The sequence below is a fragment of the Schistocerca cancellata genome, chromosome 1 (genome assembly GCF_023864275.1).
Source record: "Schistocerca cancellata isolate TAMUIC-IGC-003103 chromosome 1, iqSchCanc2.1, whole genome shotgun sequence".
Classification (NCBI taxonomy): Eukaryota; Metazoa; Arthropoda; class Insecta; order Orthoptera; family Acrididae; genus Schistocerca; species Schistocerca cancellata.
The window spans coordinates 626,512,478-626,530,870 of record NC_064626.1 but is presented as its reverse complement, the minus strand read 5'-3'; the positions used below and the strand labels follow the sequence as shown (position 1 = coordinate 626,530,870).

General features: G+C 42.1%; 1 pseudogene; it reads right to left on the bottom strand.

The window, feature by feature from the left end:
* Positions 1–17,143: 17,143 nt before the first annotated feature.
* Positions 17,144–17,261, bottom strand: LOC126095314 (5S ribosomal RNA; annotated as a pseudogene).
* Positions 17,262–18,393: the final 1,132 nt, after the last annotated feature.

Genomic DNA, 18,393 nt, shown 5'->3' with positions numbered 1-18,393 from the left:
TAACTAATGACATAATTAAGGGGAGTATTCGCATTCTCAGTCGCTAACTTTCAGATTAAAAGTTACATTGCATAAAAAAAAACATAATAGACCCATACCGAGAAAAAATATTAACTATAAGGACACACTCACTCACTTTCATTACTAAAATTCGTAGAGCAGGTAGCACTAAGTAGTGTGTAGAGGAAACACTCCCCAAACATAAATTAGAATTCTAGTACATAATTTTCTTTTTTGGTCATTAGTCTACTGACTGGTTTGATGCGGCCCGCCACGAATTCTTTTCCTGTGCTAACCTCTTCATCTCAGAGTTGCACTTGCAACCTACGTCCTCAATTGTTTGCTTGACGTATTCCAATCTCTGTCTTCCTCTACAGTTTTTGCCCTCTACAGCTCCCTCTAGTACCATGGAAGTCATTCCCTCATGTCTTAGCAGATATCCTATCATCCTGTCCCTTCTCCTTATCAGTGTTTTCCACATATTCCTTTCCTCTCCGATTCTGCGTAGAACCTCCTCATTCCTTTCCTTATCAGTCCACTTAATTTTCAACATTCGTCTATAGCACCACATCTCAAATGCTTCATTCTCTTCTGTTCCGGTTTTCCCACAGTCCATGTTTCACTACCATACAATACTGTACTCCAGACGTACATCCTCAGAAATTTCTTCCTCAAATTAAGGCCGGTATTTGATATTAGTAGACTTCTCTTGGCCAGAAATGCCTTTTTTGCCATAGCGAGTCTGCTTTTCATGTCCTCCTTGCTCCGTCCGTCATTGGTTATTTTACAGCCTAGGTAGCAGAATCCCTTAACTTCATTGACTTCGTGACCATCAATCCTGATGTTAAGTTTCTCGCTGTTCTCATTTCTACTACTTCCCATTACCTTCGTCTTTCTCCGATTTACTCTCAAACCATACCGTGTACTCATTAGACTGTTCATTCCGTTCAGCAGATCATTTAATTCTTCTTCACTTTCACTCAGGATAGCAATGTCATCAGCGAATAGTATCATTGATATCCTTTCACCTTGTATTTTAATTCCACTCCTGAACCTTTCTTTTATTTCCATCATTGCTTCCTCGATGTACAGATTGAAGAGTAGGGGCGAGAGGCTACAGCCTTGTCTTACACCCTTCTTAATACGAGCACTTCGTTCTTGATCGTCCACTCTTATTATTCCCTCTTGGTTATTGTATATATTGTATATGACCCGTCTCTCCCCCTAGCTTACCCCTACTTTTTTCAGAATCTCGAACAGCTTGCACCATTTCATATTGTCGAACGCTTTTTCCAGGTCAACAAATCCTATGAAAGTGTCTTGATTTTTCTTTAGCCTTACTTCCATTATTAGCCGTAACGTCATAATTGTCTCTCTCATCCCTTTACTTTTCCTAAAGCCAAACTGTTCGTCACCTAGCTCATTCTCAATTTTCTTTTCCATTCTTCTGTATATTATTCTTGTAAGCAGCTTCGATGCACGAGCTTTTAAGCTGATTGTGCGATAATTCTCGCACTTGTCAGCTCTTGCCGTCTTCGGAATTGTGTGGATGACGCTTTTTCGAAAGTCAGATGGTATATCGCCAGGCTCATATATTCTACACACCAACGTGAATAGTCGTTTTGTTGCCACTTCCCCCAATGATTTTAGAAATTCTGATGGAATGTTATCTATCCCTTCTGTCTTATTTGACCGTAAGTCCTCCAAAGCTCTTTTAAATTCCGATTCTAATACTGGATCCCTTATCTCTTCTAAATCGACTCCTGTTTCTTCTTCTATCACATCAGACAAATCTTCATCCTCATAGAGGCTTTCAGTGTATTCTTTCTACCTATCTGCTGTCTCCTCTGCCTTTAACAGTGGAATTCCCGTTGCACTCTTAATGTTACCACCGTTGCTTTTAATGCCGCCAAAGGTTGTTTTGACTTTCCTGTATTCTGAGTCTGTCCTTCCGACAATCATATCTTTTTCGATGTCTTCACATTTTTCCTGCAGCCATTTCGTCTTAGCTTCCCTGCACTTCCTATTTATTTCATTCCTTAGCGACTTGTGTTTCTGTATTGCTGATTTTCCCGGAACATGTCTGTACTTCCTCCTTTCACCAATCAACTGAAGTATTTCTTCTGTTACCCATGGTTCCTTCGCAGCTACCTTCCTTGTACCTATGTTTTCCTTCCCAACTTCTGTGATGGCCCTTTTTAGAGATGTCCATTCCTCTTCAACTGTACTGCCTACTGCGCTATTCCTTATTGCTGTATCTATAGCGTTAGAGAACTTCAAACGTATCTCGTCATTCCTTAGTACTTCCGTATCCCCCTTCTTTGAGTATTGATTCTTCCTGACTAATGTCTTGAACTTCAGCCTACTCTTCTGATTTCGGAATCTCTGTCTGACCATGATGTAATCTAATTGAAATCTTCCCGTATCTCCCGGCCTTTTCCAAGTATACCTCCTCCTCTTGTGATTCTTGAACAGGGTATTCGCTATTACTAGCTGAAACTTGTTACAGAACTCAATTAGTCTTTCTCCTCTTTCATTCCTTGTCCCAAGCCCATATTCTCCTGTAACCTTTTCTTCTACTCCTTCCCCTACAACTGCATTCCAGTCGCCCATGACTATTAGATTTTCGTCCCCCTTTACATACTGCATTACCCTTTCAATATCGTCATACACTTTCTCTATCTGTTCATCTTCAGCTTGCGACGTCGGCATGTATACCTGAACTATCGTTGTCGGTGTTGGTCTGCTGTCGATTCTGATTAGAACAACCCAGTCACTGAACTGTTCACAGTAACACACCCTCTGCCCTACCTTCCTATTCATAACGAATCCTACACCTGTTATACCGTTTCCTGCTGCTGTTGATATTACCCGATACTCATCTGACCAGAAATCCTTGTCTTCCTTCCACTTCACTTCACTGACCCCTACTATATCTAGATTGAGCCTTTGCATTTCCTTTTTCAGATTTTCTAGTTTCCCTACCATGTTCCAGCTTCTGACATCCCACGCCCCGACTCGTAGAGCGTTATCCTTTCGTTGATTATTCAATCTTTTTCTCATGGTAACCTCCCCTTTGGCAGTCCCCTCCCGGAGATCCGAATGGGGGACTATTCCGGAATCTTTTGCCAATGGAGAGATCATCATGACACTTCAATTACAGGCCACATGGCCTGTGGTTACACGTTACGTGTCTTTAATGCAGTGGTTTACATTGCCTTCTGCATCCTCATGTCGTTGATCATTGCTGATTGTTCCGCCTTTAGGGGCAATTTCCCACCCCTAGGACAGGAGAGTGCCCTGAACCTCTATCCGCTCCTCCGCCCTCTTTGACAAGGCCGTTGGCTGAATGAGGCTGACTTCTTATGACGGAAGTCTTCAGCCGCCAATGCTGATTATTTATCAAAATTTAGGCAGTGGCGGGGATCGAACACCGGGACCGGAAAGTTTTAATTATGAATCAAAGACGCTACCCCTAGACCACGGGTACATCATAACTTATCGTAAAGTCTGGCATCATTTAAGGCATAATTAACGGGTTTGCACAAGCCTCACTTATTTTGAGTAGGCAAAAATCTCTGTCTGTCAAGGATTATTTGACAATATGTCAAGCTTCCTTACATATCTACATTGCCATAAACATATACAAACACGACATAAAATACATAGCAAAAAGACAAGTACAGATTTAACTACATGCAATAATAAAATAAATCTCTATAAATTGTCTTAGATATTGTGGTGATACAGCCGTTTGCACAAACCTCACTTATATTGAGTAGGCAAAAATCTCTGTCTGTCAAGGATTATTTGACAATACGTCAAGCTTCCTCACATATCTACATTGCCATAAACATACACAAACACAACATAAAACACATAGCAAAAAGACAAGTACAGACTTAACTACATGCAATAATAAAATAAATCTCTATAAATTGTCTTAGATATTGTGGTGATACAGCCGTTTGATTTAACACTAATTCGATATACCAAGAGGAAACATCCATGGCATGGAATGTTCATAATACCGTACACACCAGTGTACAATAACTGCCACCTCTATTTCAGTTTTTTATTTTTTTTTTTGTTTGAGAAACAGTTTTCTTAGAATGGGAGCTAGGACGCATAATCTCGTCTAGGTCAAACGACTGCGTTCAGCCTAGCTATTTATCTACGTTCTCTTTGTTGTCACAGGGTTGGTATTCAAAGACACAAACGCTTGGTATTTTTAGTCCCACAATATGTCACGTCTCTGGGCGAGTGGAAGTGGATCCATCCAATCATTTCTCCTTACTTTGTTTCACACAATCTCGTTTGGTGTGTGCCCTGTGGAAAGACGTGGAATATCATTCACGATATCCTCAAAGAGGCTGACAAAGTCAATCCACTCTGTATGTTTATCCGGAGGGGTGTTCGAATAAAACGTTTGGATTCCTTATAAATTCTTTCGACACAATTACTTTTCAGGCATAAACGTGAGATCAAAATCGGTTTCATGTTATGAATTACCGGACAGTATTGCATCCAGCTTTACGAAGTGAGGGAAGTAGTTATTCTTCAACCTCTTGGTTCTTGGTTCGGTATGTGCGGATTTTGTGGCATATAATCGAACATGTTTTGAAAATAAATCATGTACCACAGCCAGATATTTAACACCTCCCTTTCCTTGCGGATATGGCCCACCTCTGTCAGTGGAAGCGAATCGGATGCAAAGCAATTTTACTAGGCAATTTCATGGGTTTAGGTTTCTGATAGACAACGCACGCTCATAACAAACTCGCATGCGCCTATGCAGATTCGGTAACAATAGGTAGCAATTTTCCGTTTACATTTTTCAATTCCACGATGTCCCCAGGGCAGGTGCGTATACAGGATCTGGTAGACACACACGCCATAACTCATTGTCAGTATTTCTCCGATGGTTCAATTTGTCATTACGCAATAGTCGCTCAGATTGTGATTTGCTTGAATCGCCAAAACACGCTCCTCCTTAGATCACTTAGTATCCACATCCTGGAATGTTTTCATGATCTTTCAAATTTCCAGATAATGACTTCGTAGAACAGTGTCTCTCATTAACAACACTTTGAAATCCACAAGTTCACTATACTCAGACAGACCATAGGATAGCCAGGGTAGCACATTAGCAATACGTATTAACTTCCTTTGATACGGACAATTTCAAAATCATATGATTGCAGAAACAATATCCACTGGTGGAGAAGCCGGCAAGTTGAAACAAAGCTTATGATTTGTTGTGGCAGTAAACTTTGTCATGAAGACCACGGATAAAATAATTAAACTTCTTAAATGACCACATTATAGCGAGGGCCTCTAGCTCCGTCGGCGAATATGACAACTCACACTCTGTCAAAACACTGCCATCAATCTCTGCTGTCTGAAAGATGAGGTTCTGAGTCCTGCGTGCTATACATCTGAAGATATGCAAAACTTCTTTTCCATATTAGGATGGTGCAACACAGATTGGACAAGAGCATCTTTAATTCTGTCAAAAGCTTCCTGGCCCTGGGTAGACCAGGTCCAGGGGCATGTTTCTTTGACAAATCCAGTATATCCGGGTTGTTTAAAAGTTAGTTAGAAATGAACCGTCTGAAGAATGACTCTTTCAACTACTTTCTGGATATCGGTGGGTGGGCGTTTGGCTATCGCTTATATCTTACCCGGATCTACCGGAAATATCTTATGTCCTTCAAAATCATGTGTTGTTTACCAAATTTCTACTGCTACGAATTAGCGGTCCTTCCTGAATCTCAAAATCGTCTCAGAACGTGCCCCAATAGTTGCATGTGCTATTCACGGGAAGGTGTGGGTATTAACAGATCGCCAGCACAGACTTTAACTTTGTCCAACAAATCCGGCCAAAAAACAGTGTCAAGGGCTGTAATAAACACGACGGAACCAATCCTCAGGACCAACGGAAGTACCTTAAACTGATACAGCCGTCCAGTGAAGAAAGATTCTAGAATCCTTTGACATCGAGATCCGCCTGTACGATAATCGGGGATCTAGTGTCGTTAGGAATATTATCCCACAAATCTTCGAGTGCTTCAGGCCGGGTTCTGTCAGGCACGATAATTTCGTTTGTTTCGTTCGACCGGGAGTAAACATACATCATCCCCTGGGCTTACCATAGATAATAACGGACTGCAGTACGGAACAACCGAGGTCTCAATAATGTGTCACGGGAGTATCCTGCGTGACTCCTGTTTCGCTATTTCCCTTATGGCCCATAGAACAGCGTAGGTCTGATACATTGCCATTGTGAGCAGTATTCTTCTGATAAATGTATCCTTTCACAAAGTCAGGTTTCTTAGAGAAAACTAGTACATATGTCATCTGTAAATGCGTCACGTAATTATTTTGCTGTTCAATCGAGGCACGCAGACTCCTGAACAATGGCGTGAATTTGTTTATATCGGGTAGACTGTCATCCACGTCTACTAAAACTTAGTAGACTGCGTAATGACAAAGCGCCGATGACTTAACATTACGTGGAATTGTAATAATGTTAAGCAGAAAAAGCAAGGTGGATGCCTGAATGGCAAAATAAAAAAGTAGAATGAATAATACGCCACCTTGCCGTGTCGCAGTGCGAATGCAGACGTGTTTGACAGCTTGGCACATCGATGGATATTAACTTTTTAGTGGGAATTATGTTAAAACATGTGTTATTAAGTAACGACTTAGACTTGTCAGACTTGTAAAGCATGTAAAGAACGTTGGTGTGCCTTAACTTTTGTACAGATGTATCGTAAAGCTTCGAACTGCGAGACCCAAATGTTTTCTATTCTTGCCGGCCAACCAGTTTCTCATCAATGGTCCTGTTCTTGAAAGTCACAACAGCTTTTTCCGCTTTCAGAATGTGTACATCAAACCTAAACAAAGCATAAATCAGAACAATACAAATTATTTTGTCTGGTTTCACATTGGGTGCCATAATGACGAGTTACTACCCAGGAAATATAATTTAAAACTGAAATTTCTGAGATTTGATACGAATTGGAAAATTATTTGTAATTGGGGTAAACAATACGTTCGACTCAGCGGAAAAAAATCATTCCATGCTTCCTGCCTAGTTCAGCGAAAAGTGGAAAAATTCAGTTAATCGGGGATCCTGTGTGAGACTAGACAGTACGACAAATCAGTGTTAGAGGACGAATGACAGACTCATCCAGTGTATGGCCTTTACGAAGAACACAAGATGCAAGAAGTGATCGATACAGATATCTCACGGAGGTGCTGCTTATACGTAGTGAAAAGCAATGACGGAACACGATGAGCGTTCGGTGATTGACGTCCACTAACAATGTGCCGTCAGCTCCTCAGTTCCAGCCACGTCTCTCTGAGAAGACATTATATAAATGAAAAATCATTGAGAAATGAAGAGATGTAAAATATAGTTGAAAGACGGAACAATTTGGACATTCTAATATGTTAAGAAAACTTATGTAAGGTTTTTGTAGCAATCCTTACAAGAGCGCAATAGAATGGCCACGGTACGTTACCGAAATACGGCTCTAACAAGGTGATTCGAAACATCAGAAGACCAAAAATAGCAGACGTTTTTCTTGTAGACACGGGTTTCAACGATCGATGCAGCAAAATACGTGAGTAAATTCAGAGTGAGTGTACAGGTGCAACGTTTAGATAGTTACTGCACGAACGATTCATATGTACAAATTCAGGTAGACAAAATGTGATGGTACATACGACATGTTGCGACATCAAGAGTTTACGTCATTGATGTTTACGATGCCTATTGAAAATATAGTAAAGCTGCCAGGACGGGCTGTGAGTCGTGCTTGGGTAGCTCAGTTGGTAGAGCACTTGCCCGCGAAAGGCAAAGGTCCCGAGTTCGAGTCTCGGTCCGGCACACAGTTTTAATCTGCCAGGAAGTTTCATATCAGCGCACACTCCGCTGCAGAGTGAAAATCTCATTCTGGAAACATACCCTAGACTGTGGCTAAGCCATGTCTCCGCAATATCCTTTCTTTCAGGAGTGCTAGTTCTGCAAGTTTCGCAGGAGAGCTTCTGTTAAGTTTGGAAGGTAGGAGACGAGGTACTGGCAGAAGTAAGGCTGTGAGGACGGGGCGTGAGTCGCGCTTGGGTAGTTCAGTTGGTAGACCACTTGCCCGCGAAAGGCAAAGGTCCCGAGTTCGAGTCTCGGTCCAACACACAGTTTTAATCTGCCAGGAAGTTTTTTAATATGAAGTAAATTTCACTATTCTACGGCAGTTCTGTCGAAAAATGAAACTAATTCTCCTTGTAATAACATTTACATTTAAGCTTAATACTACAGTTTAGAGCTATGAAAACCTTATTTTATACAATATAACTGAGTGAATATTTTAATTTGAAACAATTTTCTAATTTATTACTATCATCCACAACAAACACAGTGAATCACTGTGTAATATAACGTTAAAAACTATGTTTATGTAGTCTGTAGCTTCATTAGCTGGTAATATTACATTATTCTGAATTTCAGGCCATAGCCTAGCTATGCCTAACGTTGAAATAAAAAACAATCTCGCTAATATTTGTCAGAGGAGAATATGGAATTCCAGACCTGTGTCTCTGCTGAAGAGAATTTAGGGCAGCAATTCCAAAAAGATATGAAGCTGGATCAAGAAGAAGGAAACGGATCTAAGGAAAACACTGTCTATGAAAGCAAAAGACAGAGAAGAATGATCACGAAAGAATATTATAGCATAGACATGAGAGAAGCTGAGAATTTTTTTCAGGTCAACCAACAGACACCGACACTGCACACCTGTCAGGTGTGAAGAGACAGAAACAGGGTGAATGACTGACAATTTAATCATTCACAATCTAAGATACCACAGAATGAGAGGATTATACGATCTGTGGTTTAAAACTGGTCTTTCTAAAAGTTGTTACACTGCTTGAGATTTTGGCAAAATTATGGTAGAATAATGCTTATAAGTAAATTTATCTCGCCTACAAACAGGTGAACTCAAAGTGATGTTGTAAATATATCTAAATTATTAAGCCTGCATTAAATAAAAGTAGGCGATACGCGTCCCCAACATTGTTTAAGCCGTCGTAAAGAGGAAGGTTCGCAACATGATTCAATCATGGGCTATAGGCTTTACTTCACATAATAATAAAGCGAAAAGCTCAGTTCCGAAGTGGGAAGTTACGTATGAAAATATACCATTTTTTGAAAAAAAAACTTCAAAAAGTACTGCATGTTTGAAAGCATATCACGTAATTATTGTGTAGGATTTCATATATCGAACTGCATGCACCGGATCTTGGAAAAACATGGCTGAGGACTGTATTCGAATTCAGAGGAGATCTCAACGTACAGAGAATGGTTGCACCAATGTTACATAGTGGTCGTCACAGGAGGTGAGAGCATAGTAGACGCTATTCACACTGGTTTTCCAAGTATCTGATTGGCGAAAACAGTTTTTTTTTTCTGAAGAGATCTTGCTTATGATATGACTGCTTATGTCTTGCATTATTCTGGAATATAAGGTCCGTCATATTTTTTTTTATCGTACAAAATTTCATAAACTGGGAAGAGAGATACTGAAGTTGGAAAGTGGCAATGGTCACTCCCGATTTTTTTCAGGTAACGTTCATATGAAAAACTTAGCGGTGAAATTTATGGCGCGATATGATTTCAAAGAGACTAAGTGCAGGACGATAGCGGAAACGTGTATAAATAAGGCATACCCGCTCTGCTAAATGCGTACTTGGTGTAATTGAGTTTTTGATACACAAGAATAAAAATGGCTTTCGGTTCACTTACTGCCTAAAAAATGATACATAAATTAGTAAGAAAGCAGTAGTAATTTGATTTCTAGTGAAGATGTGGTGAAACTAGGAATACTCTATTTGTGTATCACGTAGATTAGTGGCATATAAACCGCTGGAAAACACTGATCTTTACAGCATGTAAGGTCCACCTGTGACGCAAATAACCATTTTTTCATCCAAACTGAAACAAAGTTTAGCACGTTTGTGCCTTCGTCAATGGTTATTCTTTACTCAAATCTGTAGAATACGAACTAATTATAAGTGATAACTACAAGCACAAAATCGCAATATCAAATTCTGATTACCATGACTTACTTATTTTAACGTACATCTCAACAGGTCTGTTTGAAAATTAATTATTTAAGTAAGAGCAGCTACAGTGACGAAGAGAGTGTCCCTACAAAGCGCTATCCATGGACGAAACCATATTCTGATTAAAGAGAGTTGTATAACCATCAGCGTTAACAAACCACACCAGTGTACTAGTTACAACAATCACTTTAATATTCAATCACTTTAATATTAACAAACAGATAATAATACATCGTAGTATGCAGTTAGGGCTTCCTACTACCTCCAGCCTTTCCGTACACTGGTGAATACGTTGTTACGGCATTGATCGACCTTTGGAACGTAAAATAGTAGCGATTTGGTATGCACGAAACAGACAAGATCCTGGCATATTTCCAGAGGTATGTGGCACCAGATGTCTAGGCACAGTTCGTGCGATTCCCGTCAATTACAGGTCGGCGATCTGTAGGTTCGCAGCTGGCGGTAGATGTATTCCACCGTGTTCAGATTAGAGAAAATATCATTGGAAGACCTCGGCGTGAGTGAAGTGTCATGCTCCTCATATCACTGTACCACGGTTCTCACCTTGCGTCATGAACAGTTATACCACTGTAAAATGCAAAGATGTCGCGGAAAACATCAGGTATGAAGTAACGCAAGTCTTCCGCAGTAATCGTTTTCGGAGTCCTGAGCCGTCACAACGCGTTCGATTACTACCACCGGTCCCTTGGAAACCCAGGTAAATGTCCTCCGTTGCATATCACTGCCGAGCAACAAGAAACGTGCTTCATCCGACCGAGTAAGGCTATCCAACTGGTCTGCGGTTCATTCTCGATGACACTTTGTCCACTTCACTCATAACTGACGATGGTGGAGTGTTAACATGGGAACATGAAAATGTCGTCTACTGCGTAATCTCCCGTTCAACAAGGTGCGCTGAATGGTTGCGAAACATTTGTGCCTGCACCAGCATTTTAATCCGTCATTACATCTGCCGCAGACCACCTACTATCTTGGTTTATATAGCGGGCAACCCTCAGACTCCACATACTGCGATGGGCCGTAGACACCCAGCGTCTTGTTGCCTACTATTGATTTCACCGTTCTACAACAGCTTCTCATCGTTGCTCACGGCATAATCAAGGCGAATAGCCACTAACATTCACTTTTCCGAGATGTCTATTTACCTGGAGACAGGTCGCTACTACATGCCATTAGTCAAAGTCAGTTTCGTTTGTAGATTTCCTCACTTGCGATCACTCGTCCCTTTTCCCATTACATATTTCCCTTATCGGGGCGGATGGGCAGACGTCGTTCAGCACCACGCAATGCGGTGAATGTTTTGACTCAGAAGTATATTTTAACCCTTATCATCCTAATTTATTGGCTAAGTAACAAATAACATAAAAAAGAAAGAAAAGAAATTTTACTGGAACTACACGACAAGCAATGAAGCATAAAAGAAAGTTATGTAAAAGGTGTGCCACCTGAGCAGTTCGTCTCACACATTTCCTCAATCGTGAATACATCGTAATTCTGTTTTCACTCTAATTAACTTTAAAAGTCGTCACTAAATGGCGTGTAGACTTTCTTAGTTATATTAATTACACACATCTCGATATCAAATTAGCATTTTCAAAAGAAGCTATAGTAATTTTGACAACCAACATTACAGCTCTAAAAGAGACGAATTCACCTATGTTTGACTCTTCAGAACAGGTAGTTTCGAAGAGGTCGCAATAATTTAAACTTAGGAGTTTGTCTGTTCTGAACAGAAGGTCGCGTTTACGAGACTGTCGTGTCTGGTTGATAAGGCGTACCAGCATGACTCAACCGAAAATGTCTCCTTACAAAAGCGGAAGAACCGACGAAAGTTGAATTTAAAACTGACTTTGCAACGTGTCGTTGGTCCGCCTTATCTACTGCAGGAGAACAAAGAGATTGGCATCTAACGATGATTCACCAGAACGAGATTCTCACTCTGCAGCGGAGTGTGCGCTGATATGAAACTTCCTGGCAGATTATAACTGTGTACCGGACCGACACTCGAATTCGGGGCCTTTGCCTTTCGCGAGCATGTGCTCTACCACCTGAGCTACCCAAGCACGACTCACGCCCTCTCCTCACAACGTTACTTCTGCCAGTACCTCGTCTCCTGCCTTCCAAACTTTAAAGAAGCTCTCCTGCGAACCTTGTAGAACCAGCACTCCTGAAAGAAAGGATATTGCGGAGGCATGGCTTAGCCACAGCCTGGGGGATGTTTTCAGAATACGATTTTCACTCTGCAGCGGGGTGCTAGTTCTGCAAGGTTCGCAAGAGAGCTTCTGTAAAGTTTGGAAGGTAGGAGACGAGATACTGGCAGAAGCAAAGCTGTGAGGACGGGCCATGAGTCGTGCTTGGGTAGCTCAGTTGGTTGCCGGCACGGTAACTCAGCGTGTTCGGTCAGAGGGTTAGCTGCCCTCTGCAACAAAAAAACTTAGTTAATGGATCAACGACGAACTGAAACGGGTGTCTTGCGACGTCTGCACCGAGCAGATGAAACGAACAAAATGAGATAAAAAAAAAAGGTTGGTAGAGCACTTGCCCGCCAAAGGCAAAGGTCCTGAGTTCGAATCTCGGTCCGGCACACGGATTTAATCGCTATTTAACTACGGTAACAGTTCTCTTTTTGTTACGATAGCAGTTGTGTGTTCTTCTTTTGGCCGTAGCTTAGGAAAAAAGAGGTGCACGTTACAAACTGAATGATTTGTTAAACAGGAAATTCAGGAATAAAAGACCGTCAAGTAATAATTTCGCCGCATGAGTTTCATGTCAAGATATACACACTTCTAAATTACATCAATAACAGCAACAAAAAGAAAATCATATTATAATCTTGTCATAAACAAATCCTTTAAGTTGCATTCTCCGCTCTGACCAGTTTACTGTAATACACGTTTATAGTCACTGGTTCAAGGACTTCTGGACAGACTGAAAGCACTCGTTCGATATCTCTTGCTGCCACAATACGATGTTACAAAATCTTTCGGTTTGTGTGAACTTGTGCATAGACTTCATCTTTGGGTTTATCCCACAAAAATGTCCAGTTTCATCAAGTGCGAGCCAGTTCATAAGGTCTTCAGGTTCTGTCCTGCGACTAACAAAGAGCTGGATGTTTGTTTTCCTAGCCACAAGTGAGTGGCGCGTAGGCCACCCATCGTGCTGGCAATACCTACACACCTGTATTTTACTTGGTACACCGTCTAGGACAGCCGGTAGATCCTCGGTTACAAAATGTAGGTATTTTTACTCGTTTAAGTTTTTTTTATTGAAGTTGAACGACAGTATTCCAGTCCCAGTGGTTTATCTGCTGTTGAGGTAATGCATGTTACGAATGGAAGCTGTTTGCGCACAAAATGCGAACAGCACTTGCAGAGACATTCGCAACTCCTCTGGAGCTTGCGTGCGGTCATCGAATGACAACTGTCAGATCATATAGCTATTTCGTTCGCTCTGCTCGTTGCAAGTTTGCTCCTTATCGTTGTACTTACAACTGTTGTATTTGTGTTCCTTCTACATTCTCCGTAATGTAGTAGCATATCTATTATCTCTTGGTTAGTAAAGGATATTTATTTTTCCAAACCAACCAGATCTAGGAATACATGAACGACACAGAGAAAATAAAGCTAAATTTCTTCGACACCACATCTATACTGGTATCGTGGTGGTGCTGCACTCAGTTTCCTTAAGACGTGACATACTTCCTTAACTCGGTATGAAATCACGAAGCTCCACAAAACATCAGTGGCTTCGTGTTCAGTACCGCTTCCAAGTTGTAAATACTAAAATATCCGTAAAAGTAGTCACTGAATTTTGAAGCTTAAAATGTAGTTGAATTCCTCTCTAAACTCCAATAGTTAGAGTAGAAATATTCACAATGATCGCCGACTTGTAAGGGAAATTAATTTTATTTACTTCACTAATAAATACCTGAGTGGTGCTACATTGTGAAACAGTTCCCCATTCCTTCACTGCTGTCTACAGCTGGTGTCCTGTACGGTGCTCTCCACCGAACTTCCGTTGTTTCTACAGTCATCACGATTTCTTCTATAGGTTATGACACAAGATTATGAACTGCCATGAATTATACACGGCAGACAAGTAGGTTGAGCTATAAAACGAAAATATCTGTACTTGTGGTTCCTGCGATCACTGAGTCGACTGTTGATGCTATGTCATAGACACTATTCAATGGTATCTTTCTCGTACAGCGGCTCCAATTAAACGCTCCCATTTTCTGTGTAACCGAGTAGAGTGAAGTGAAGCACGGATCCGTTGCATAAACAGCGTACGATAGTCAGCAGGTAGGAAACCTTAATGGCCGCGAGACGGTGTGTAACAATAAGAGGCGCGCCTTCCTTTACGGCTCGGCGCAGCGTGCGGGTGTAATGCTGGAGGCGAGACGCGTCGATCCTTCGTTCCGGCAAGTGTTTGCAGGCAGACGGGCGCCTATTTGCAGCGGCCTCGTTATCGCCGAGTGTACACAGCGCGAGGGAGGCGCCGCCAGCCGCTTCGCTGCCCCCTCCGCCTGTGTTGGCGATGGTCGGAGGGGTGGGTTTACCTTACTGCGTGGCAGCTAGCTGTGCTGCACCGCCGATCGGTTACAGAAAAACCACATTAGCGTCCGATACAAGCGATATTGTTTTATAAAACACTTTTTCCGAAGCTTAGCTTCATAGGGAATATGTTTCCTTCATGATCGAGGTCATCGGGTACGATGTACACCAAGCTGACGTAAGTCACGGGCCTCTCGATTCGCGTCTATGATGTAGGTGGCCAAATTATTTATTCTACCTCTCCGCAATGTTCTTCGAATCAGTCGTGAACAACTGAGAAACGGTGACATGACGCATTGTCCTCCATAGAAATGCCATCCTTGCTTGGAAACATCAAGTCCATGAATGACTGCAAATTGTCTCCATGCAGCCAAACATAACCAGGACCTAGTCTATTCCATGTAAACACAGCCCATGCCATTACAAAGCCAACCAGCTTGGGCAGTGCCTTGCTGAGAACTTGAATCCATGGTGTCGTGCGATCTGTGCCACATTCGAACCCTATCATCAGCTCTCACCAGCTGAAATCGGGATTCATCTGACTAGGTCACGGTTTTCCAGTCGTCTGGAATCCAACCCACATGTCAAGGAGGCAAGGAGAGATGCTGCAGGCGATGTCGTGCTGTTAGCAAATGCATTAGCGTCGGTCGTCTGCTGCAGCAGCCAATTAACGCCAAATTTCTCCTCACAGCCATTCCGGATACTTTAGTCGTACGTCCGACATCGATATCTGCGATTATTTCACACAGTGTTTCTCGTCGGTTAGCGCTGGAAATTCTACACAAACGGCACTGCTCTCGGTCGTTAAGTGAAGGCCGTTGACTTTCTGTCGTCCGTGGTGACAGGTATTCCTTGACACTGTAGATCTCGGAACATTGAATTCCCTCAGGATTTTTGAAATGGAGTGTCCCATGCTTCTAGCTCCAACTACCACTCCGCGTTCAAAGTCTGTTATTTCCCGGCCATAATCATGTTGGAAATCTTTTCACGTGAATCATATGAGTACAAATGACAGCTCCGCCAACGCACAGCCCTTTTGTACCAGAGTACGCCATACTATAGCCATCCCTATATGTCCATATCACTGTCCCATTACTTTTGTCACTTCAGTGTATATTATAAATCAGAGTGTAATCAAATACTTTCCAGAGACATCAAGTGCCAACTGATGACTGTCAGGTGGTTGCTTGTTCTGTCTTTATACTGGGTGAACGTTAATAAAATCGACAAACTGCAGGGATGCATTCTTGACTGAAAGTGGAGGAAAAAAGAACTTACGAACATGTGGCCGGAGATAGGCGGTGTGATTGCAAATAAAAAAAAAAAATCGTCCCAGAACACAGCACAGAATTGCATCGCATCCGTGCCACAACAGATGATGAAAGCGGAGTCCATGGGATGCACTGCCTTGAAATACGCACATAATTGTACTTTGGCATTCATAATATTATGGGCGACTTGCCTGGAGCTTGTCCTAGAGTTCGTCTCAATATTCTGTAGAGCCCGGCCCTCCAATTTTGATATCGCCCAGTTTGCCATCTCCCTGCACGTTCGTTTGAAGGTACCCATGATCATATAAACGCCCAAAAAGTGGTTGGAGTGTAGTGTGATATTGCTGGTGTCTGTGAGGCTACTTGTTAAATTTCAGTCGTTTTGCCTCTGGACCTTCTCCATCTGCTTGGCCTTACGCAAACTCCATCTTGGCTTGTCATCGGCATAAATACGCTACCAGACTGCTGTTTACATTAGACTGCGTCAGTTGCACAGCCTGCAACACAGAAAGAAGACACAAAAAGTGAAGAGAGGAACTTTCATTCGTCAGCACCATCCACCGTGGCTACGGATACATGTTCACAGAACCTTTCTTCCTCCAGTTCGAGTTAGGAATACGTCCCTACAGTTCGTCGGTTTTTTTAACGTTCACATTGTACAGAGCTGCAGTTCTTCGCCACATGTAATATTTTACCATATACGGCTCTGAGCCGAGAAACGGGGACATCATAGGTAATAGCATGGATATGCATATATATACTGCGAACTGTGGATGAAGGTCAACAGACATGTTTCTGGAAATCATTTGACAGGATGCCCCATTGTAGGCTGTTCACGAAGGTGGGAGCGTATGGAATACTTCCAAGTTATGAGTGGCTTGAGGACTTCATAAGTTATTGGACACAGTATGTTGTCCTCGGCAGAGAGTGTTCATCAGAGAAAAGGGTACTCTCAGGAAATCCCCAGGAAACCACTCCGTCTTCAGGCTACAAGTGGCCCATCGGGACCATCCGACCGCCGTGTCATCCTCAGGTGAGGATGCGGATAGCAGGGGCGTTTGCTCAGTACACAGCTCTCCCGGTCGTTATGATGGTGTTCTTTGACTGGAGCCGCTACTATTCGGTCGAGTAGCTCCTCAGTTGGCATCACGAGGCTGAGTGCACCCCGAAAAATGGCAACAGCTCATAGCGGCCCGGAAGGTCACCCATCCAAGTGTTGGCCAAGCCCGACAGCGCTTAACTTCGGTGTTCTGACGGAAACCGGTGTATCCACTGCGGCAAGGCCGTTGCCAAAGTGTGATGGGACCGCTGTTATTTTCTATATACATAAATGATCGGGCGGACAGGTGAGTAGCAACCTGCGGCTGTTCGCTGATGATGCTGTGGTGTATGGGAAGGTGTCATCGTGGAGCGACTGTAGGAAGATACAAAATGACAGACAACATTTCTAGTTGGTGTGACGAATTTCAGCTAGAAAAATGTAAGTTAATGGGGATGAGTAGGACGAACAAACCCGTAATATTTGGATACGCCATTAGCAGTGTGATGCTTGACGCAGTCATATTGTGTAAATATCTGGGAGTAACGTTGCAAAGCGTCATGAAATGGAACAGCGTATGAGAACTGTGGTAGAGAAGGCGAATGGTCGACTCTGTTTATTTGGAGAAAGCTCGTAAGGTGCGGTTCGTTTGTAAAGGAAAGCACCTACAGAACGCTAGTTCGAAGTATTGTTGAGTTCTACACGAGTGTTTGGGATCCGTTCCACGTTGTATTAAAGGAAGCCATCTGTCAGAGTAGGGCTGCTCTATTTGTTACCGGTAGGTTCTAACAACACGCAACTGTTTCGGAGATACTTCGAGAACTCTAATGGGAATTAAAGGAGGAAAGGAGATGTTTTTTTCGAGGAACACTATTTAAAGACCGGCATTTAGATTTGACTGAGGAGCGATTGTACTGACGACAACATACGTTGCTCGTAGGGACGACGAAGATAACTTACGAGAAATTAGTATACAGAGGTATATAGCAGTCATTTTTCCCTCGCTCAGTTTGCATACAATGGCTTGCAGAGTATCTATGTACATATGGATGTAGATTACCTTATATCGTCGTCAGACAATATATTCATAGATTACTCAGAAAGATCACAAATTCATTTACCAGGTTGGGAAAAGTGATTCGTATATCACCATTCGACTAACTAAATTTTTCTTAAATATGGCGCTATGGTCTATTAGGTGAAAACCATATCTGAATAGAAAATCTTTTTTCTTCATACACTATATCGCAGACACTCACTGCTTTCAGATTTATAATTACCGGCTTCAGCAACTGGAACCCGGTAGTCAAAGAATACAGTACTTGGTTACGATTGTGAACGGGGACGTAATAAGTTACTATTGGTTACCTTTTGCAATTAAACA